This window comes from Diadema antillarum, unplaced genomic scaffold, assembly GCF_040938485.1.
Source record: "Diadema antillarum isolate AM-2024a unplaced genomic scaffold, OU_Dant_1.0 seq00000574_RagTag, whole genome shotgun sequence".
Classification (NCBI taxonomy): Eukaryota; Metazoa; Echinodermata; class Echinoidea; order Diadematoida; family Diadematidae; genus Diadema; species Diadema antillarum.
Window position 1 is genome coordinate 102416 of NW_027271510.1, and position 7065 is coordinate 109480.

Below are 7065 nucleotides of genomic sequence, written 5' to 3' on the forward strand. Positions count from 1 at the left end.
GTGAAAGTGTGAATTGTGATTTTCATTGTATTTTGTAGGCAACCAAGCGAATAGGAGGCTTTTTTACATCAAACTGATTATAAACTTGTGCAAACTATGTGGATGTAAGGGTATCAGCACACATTACGAACATACTAGCTTGAGTAAGAAACAAAGCCCGTTTCTGTAAAAAGAAAAGTTCCCTCAGTATACTATGATTTGCTATGGCATGGAAACTATGCTAGGAGATTTATACACAATAACACTGTGATAAGGCAATAATCTATGCAAAAATTGTCATGTGAACAATATAGGAGAAGCTATACAAATAAAATCTTAGTCTCTGACTTAAAATCAGTCAATTTCAACAATAAATCAAAGCAGAAACAATATGTTCATAGCCATAAAAGAGTATATTAGATGCCCTTTACAGTATTACTAGGGTGTGATCTGTCAACAGGATCGTAAATGTCATATTCTCCCTGGTTGTGATTGTTTTCCCTTGGGATAATGTAACTCCCTGGCGGTCCAAAGAATGTTATATTCCATAACATACCAGCTAATACCTATATAGATGATTATGAACTACATCATCTTGAAGCTTTTTCCAAAGTAATTATGTTAACTGGCTTTGTGTAAGGATATCAGAGGTCAAAATTAAAAAAAAAATACACAGGTAAAAATGTAAAGGGTAAGAATGTCAGAGGTTAAACATGTGTGCATAAAAATTTACTTTCATGCGACCCATACATTAAATGCAATGACGGTGATGACTGCCATGTCACTGAATTCCATGTCCTTTCCTACTTACAAGAGGAAACAAAAACACTTGAGAGGGGAGGGCTTAACATTTTTTTCAGATAATCAAGAAGGGAATCACTGTCAGGTAGAACAAGCACAAATATGTTCTAAGTTTCATGATACCTTGATTCACATTCAAGATATGGAAGAAAACGTGAAATACAGCACTTTCATCAGAGCTTTGACCTTTTGGCAGGAAATTTCGCAGAGAATCTCCATTAAGTAATACATGTGTATTACGTTTAAAGAAAAATCCTACAAGCATTGCAAAAATATGAGGGATGTAGTGAAATTTTGAGGGCCCAATTGGCCTTGATCTTTGACCCCTAACCTTTGACAAATGACCCCTAAATTCCCTAGAAAATCCCTGCCAGTACCAAGTCCCATGAAGATAACTTGAACCTTTTGCGAGATACAGAGAAAAAAAGTGAATTTTAACACTTTCACCTAACCTTTGACCTTTGACGTCTTGACTTGAAACTCTCTGGAGTATCTTATTTTGGTAGTACATGTATGCAGTCACTAAGTTTCAAGACTTTACCTTCAGGCATTGCATAGATATGGGGGAAATAATTAAATTTTGAGCATTGACCTTGACCTTTATGACCTTTGACCTCTTGCCGATTTTACTAAAAAACTGCCTACTTAATTGCCCCATCATACGTCATCCTTTGACCAAGTTTGGTGAAATTTGCTTGATCCAGTCTTGAGTTATCGCGTAAACTTATACAGTTTCTTAAGTCGACCTTGATCATCGACTTCTGGTACATTCGGGTATTAATATGCACAATATGCTTATTAGGTGGTATTTGCATAGAGAAATAATGTTTTGATATTACAAACCATTTCCTTTTGACTGAAGGACATGCATACTACTTTGGTGGTTTTCATCATAAAATGCAGTTCTTAGACTGTAACAAAAACTTTAAAAATAATGTTTTTACTTTACCTTCTTTAGTAATTATGTAAATTAGCTGGTAATGATGGCTCAATTATTCACATTCTTTTCTCCTTTTGTTTCATAGAGTGTTTTTAACGGGTTATATCTTTCTAGAATGAGATTTAAGGGGGGTTTCATTGTTTACAAATCAATTTGCATAACTCGCATAACTGTGCAAATTTTATGTTTATTTACATAGGTATGAAATCAATTTTTGCAGGAATTATTTCCACATGCTCTGTAGAATTCCTCTACCAAATTAGATATTTCTGCGGGATGCACATATATTTCTTGATAATTTTTATATGTATTTTTGCATAAATTATGCAAATTTAGGCTTATTTGCATAGATACAGATTGTCTCAGTAGATGACAAAATTCCAATTGTACCGAGGAACATGTGTGCCAAATAGGACATTTGTACTATAAAATTCAGTGATCGCCCCCTTTTTTCGCCCTTAGCAAGCCTACTAAATGAACAACAAATGTTAATATGAACACCGTTACACGCATTGATCTGTGGGCAAAATCTTTTACGTGTATTGAAAAGCCTTTGTCGGCGGCCCTGGAATTGCTGTTACAAGAGTGAAGCGCGCTTGAGCTCCTCGATTTATCTGGTTCCCTTATTTGTTTACTAGAATGGTCGCCTCGATATGAACTCTCCGGACTCCAACAGCGCAAGGGCAGTCAACAGGCAATTTTTCTGTATGTCTGTAGGTGTGGCTAAAAATATATATATATATACTAGTAGTATCTGTACCAACTAGTTTGTGCAAGGAAAGTACAGACACACACACACACACACACACACACAAACACACGCAAATGTAAAACACATGAGGCATGAACGAAGACACGAATGCTCGCAAATAATGATAATCATAAGATCTGGGCCCCGTTTCATAAAAAGTTGATATGATAGCAACTCTTGCTGGGATGGCAATTGTCATGGTAACGACAAGAATCCAGCTTAATGATTGGCTGTTGCTATGGGAATTTGCCATTCTAGCAAGAGTTGCTATCATATCAACTTTTATGAAATGGGGTCCTGATTGGCTGTTGCTATTGGAAGTTGTCATTCCAGCAAGAGTTGCTGTCCTAACATCTTTTATGAAATGGGGCCCTGGAAATTGGTAGTCCATATCAAATTATCCACCAAATAAAGCAGTGAAAAGTAAATGGTGTACTCGTAAATTACCTGTGTTATTGATGGGGCTTATTGTCTCTCGCTCATTTCCGTCAATCTCCAAGCGGAATAGTTTGTCATTCGGAATTATAATGAACTTGAAGTGTGATCGTTGGTGCATCGTTTTCATGACGCTTGGGAAGCTCTGGAATTAAACATGAAAGATGACACGCGATATATTACCTATTAGACATTGAAAATTCAGAAATAGGATTAGACGAAATTGATCTCCTCAGTTTGACATTCGCTTTCTTTCATTGCTTATCTCTTTAATGATAATGATGTAAGCATGACATTTACGACAATGAGAGGTGCTTAAGGGCTACGGGTGTCATGAAATAAAAAAAAAATCCTGTAACAGACTACAAACTCTTTTCCCCTCTTATACCCCTATACTTATACCTCTCAAAACAACCACCTAATATTGTAAAAAAAAAAACCAACTATATTTCACGTGAGAGAAAACACGTTGTGAGAACACATCATGATGCCCACGAGTTTAACATCCCATTTTATTACATATGAAAAAGGAAAACAAAACAAAACGAAGAGCAAAGAACCTAAGAAAAAATATCAGTAAAATGCGTTGCTATTGTCCAAAATAACATATGTGACCCTGCAACAAAAAACTATCAAAAAGTCGCCAGATGTGGATTTTTAGTTAAGGACAGATTGTGAAAGAGCAGACTCTAGGCTTTAAATGATGTATAACTCAAAACAAATTGACTCTCCTGAAAAAATCTAAATATTGGAAAGAAAGCACACACTCTGGAAAAGTGTGAACCGAGAAAAGAGGCTCTGAACTACATCTCTATTCAAGCGCTTTATCGTTACCAAGCCATTCTAGCTGTGTGATGAATGGGACAAAAAACAAAACAGAAGGTAAACCACCGGAGCAACAACAACGAAGGGATTAGCCTGAACTTAAGCATGTTCTATTAACACATTCTGTCCATAATCTATGCCATCTCTCGAAGATGTAGCACCATCTTTTCAGAAGTTATCAGAGTTGAAATTAAATAATTTATTTTATTATTCATTCTACTTTGCACATCGTATGTGTTTGTAGGTGCAGCTGCACATGTACTACAATTTTTTTTTGGCATTAGTATCACTGGTTTATGACTCTCAATCTTCTTGTACAAATGGATTATCCCATTTTGCAATTGTTTTGTATTATTTGGATAGGGAAACAAATAAATGAAAAAAAAATGAAAATGACATAATGAAAATCGATGGTAAACGTCTTTCTGAATACAGTGAGAGAGATACAATGTGCCTTCTCTTCTTCCTAGCCCTCCTAAATCAAATTAATGCACTTTTTCCTTTCTCCTCCCCTCCCCTCTCCCTCTCTATCTGTCTATTTCTCTCCCACCCCCCCCCCCCCGAGTTTCCAAGCAAGTCTCTTCGCATAATGTAAGCTGAATTGGACTGTGCGTTATTAACGGTACAGGTCTGATCCTTGCTCAACGTATCACCTTTGCAATTTTCTTGCATTATTGTTGCAGATAAAAGATAACTTGCATTTTGGACTCATTGATGTGTGATTTCTATACAGATAACAATTAAGCAAATAAAGATCGAATCGAGTTAATTACAATTACTGAATACCTTAACAATGATCGGCCCCTTTGTGCTGCCAGAAATGCAATCTTGGGGTGAGGCTCTTCGATTAGTGGTAACCGTTGCTATGGCTACAATCTCTCCAGTGGAGTCCGAGGAGGATGGCGAATAGGTGTACATACACAAAGTGGCTGTCGATAAAGTAAATGATTACAATAAAAACCATTTTTTTATTACTCCTTTTTGCCAAACATTGATAGAAGAACGTCCGGTCAATATTCAACTCTTGTCAATCAAATTCACCATGGTCATTACGATTATTACAATACCTCAACTGTCCGCGTAACTGCTGGTCATTCCAACTCCCAGATCAGCAACAAGCAAATTTGTCGTTGAGGGATCAAAGGAGTTATCTCAAAACAACATTGTCAATGTGCAGTAAAATTTGCCATTTCTGTAATATGTGAATTCATGGCTGGAAAAAAGAAATAAATTAAGGAATGAAATTTGTCTTAAGACAGTCGTTCTTCATTTAGGATTAAAATAATTGTATTCTATCCTCCGCGGGGACATTTTCGACATGTTTTATGGAATATGCATGTATAGGAAAGTCATGCATGTTATTCTGATTTTCATTTCATTCTTTTACTTGTTTTACTGCAAATTTTCATGGATAAGCTTTGTATAAATAGGGGAAATTTGATAAAAACGGTCTATTTCACAGTAAATAGAAGGAGCAATTAAAGTATATTGGGGGAGTATAAGGGCAGAAACCCCTCGTAAAAAAAGACTATTTCCTCAAACAAGATCAAACCTCTTCCGAAATTTGACTGGAAAAGAAGAATATAAAGTAGCATTGAACATGTTGAACAAACATTTCTTTCAACCAATCCTCTTTTTAATTACTCCTCATGTAGCGAAAAATACATGCTTGCAGCTATAACTCCAAGGTGCTTTATGTTTCGTAATTTCATAAAGTAAATCAAAGCCATCCTAATAAAAGTTGAGACCCACCTTTTATTAGGATCGCTTTGTTTTACTTTGTTTTTGGATATCTCAGCCGTTCCAAAACAGATTTTCATTCAACAAACTTTACGTTTCTCTTATTGTAGAATTGTGTGTTCCTTCAAATTTCATAAATTTCATCACATAAAGTTAAAAGCTGAATCCTCATCTCAACCAATACTTTACTATCCCTTTTACAGTAAATCGGTTTTGAAATGGCTGGGACATTAAAAAAAAAAATAAAGCAATCCAAATGAAAGGTAGGTTTGACCTTTTATTCAGATCGCATTGTTTTGGATATCTCGGCCATTTCAAAACCAATTTTCATCAAATAAACGCTGAATTCCTTTTGGAACTACTTGCACTTTCATATCTTCATGACAGTTTTCTCATTATCTTGTCTAAAGAAGTTCGAAACCTGAGCAACCAGATCTCAAACGAAACTATTCCACCCATTTAACCAGTGCCACTGCTTAGTGTGCCAAATTATTTTGGCAATTACTCGAAATGGGATGACCAAGCTGTTGAATTTGAGCGGCCGATCAGGACGAGTTTGATGGCTCTTCAGAACTGATTCATTGGAGAAAGTCAGGGAAATCTCTCTCTCTCTCTCTCTCTCTCTATTTTTATTATTGTTATTATATGTACATATATATTGAATGAAGAAATAAACTGGTAATGCATTTTTGGACAATAAAAAATTAGTTTATTCGACTCAATTTTCAGCGGCCTCCGCCTTCTTCAGCAGGAGTTTTGACTGAAGAAAGCGGAGGCCGCTGAAATTTTGAGTCGTACAAACTCATTCTTTATTGGCCAAAAATGCTTTCCAGTTTATTTCTTCAATTCTTCGTTGAGCCAATACGTGAATTCTCAACTTGTTTATACATATATATTTATGTATATATATATATTATCGGTCAAAGACCATTGAAGTACAGAGAGGGAGAGAGGTGGGAGGCGGGGATTATAAGGAATTATATATATATATATATATATATATATATATATATAAAACATTTTTCTCTTTGGAAAGAATTTCCCTTAAGATACCTCGTTTTCAGGCGTATATTCCCCATACAGACGCTTTTATACTCATCCTATATATATATACTTGATATATACATATATATATATATGTATATATACGTATATATATATATATGTGTGTGTGTGTGTGAGTGTCTGTGCGTGTGTGTGTGTATTTTACACATAATAATCATATTTTATTCACGCCTACTCACGCATCCTCACCGTTATTTCTGGTGAAGTAAGCCTCGCCGGAGTTGATATCCAAGTTCACTCCTGACGGCTTGCCTGACGCCAGGCTCAGCTGAATTTTACTCGACTTTGTCAACATGTATGTCTGGTCTATGGTACGGAAGCTCTCTTCATCGACGTCACCTCCATCTCCGACATCTTTTCCTTCATAAAATTCAGTTACAATTTGCCCATGTATTTCTTTGAATTACAAGTACATGTATGTTTTGTCTCATTTAAAAAAAAAATTATCTGCATCAATTTTATTTGAATATGCAAAAGACACGTTGCACTCATCTTTTAAAATGTAATAACATTTGTATTATACATTTTT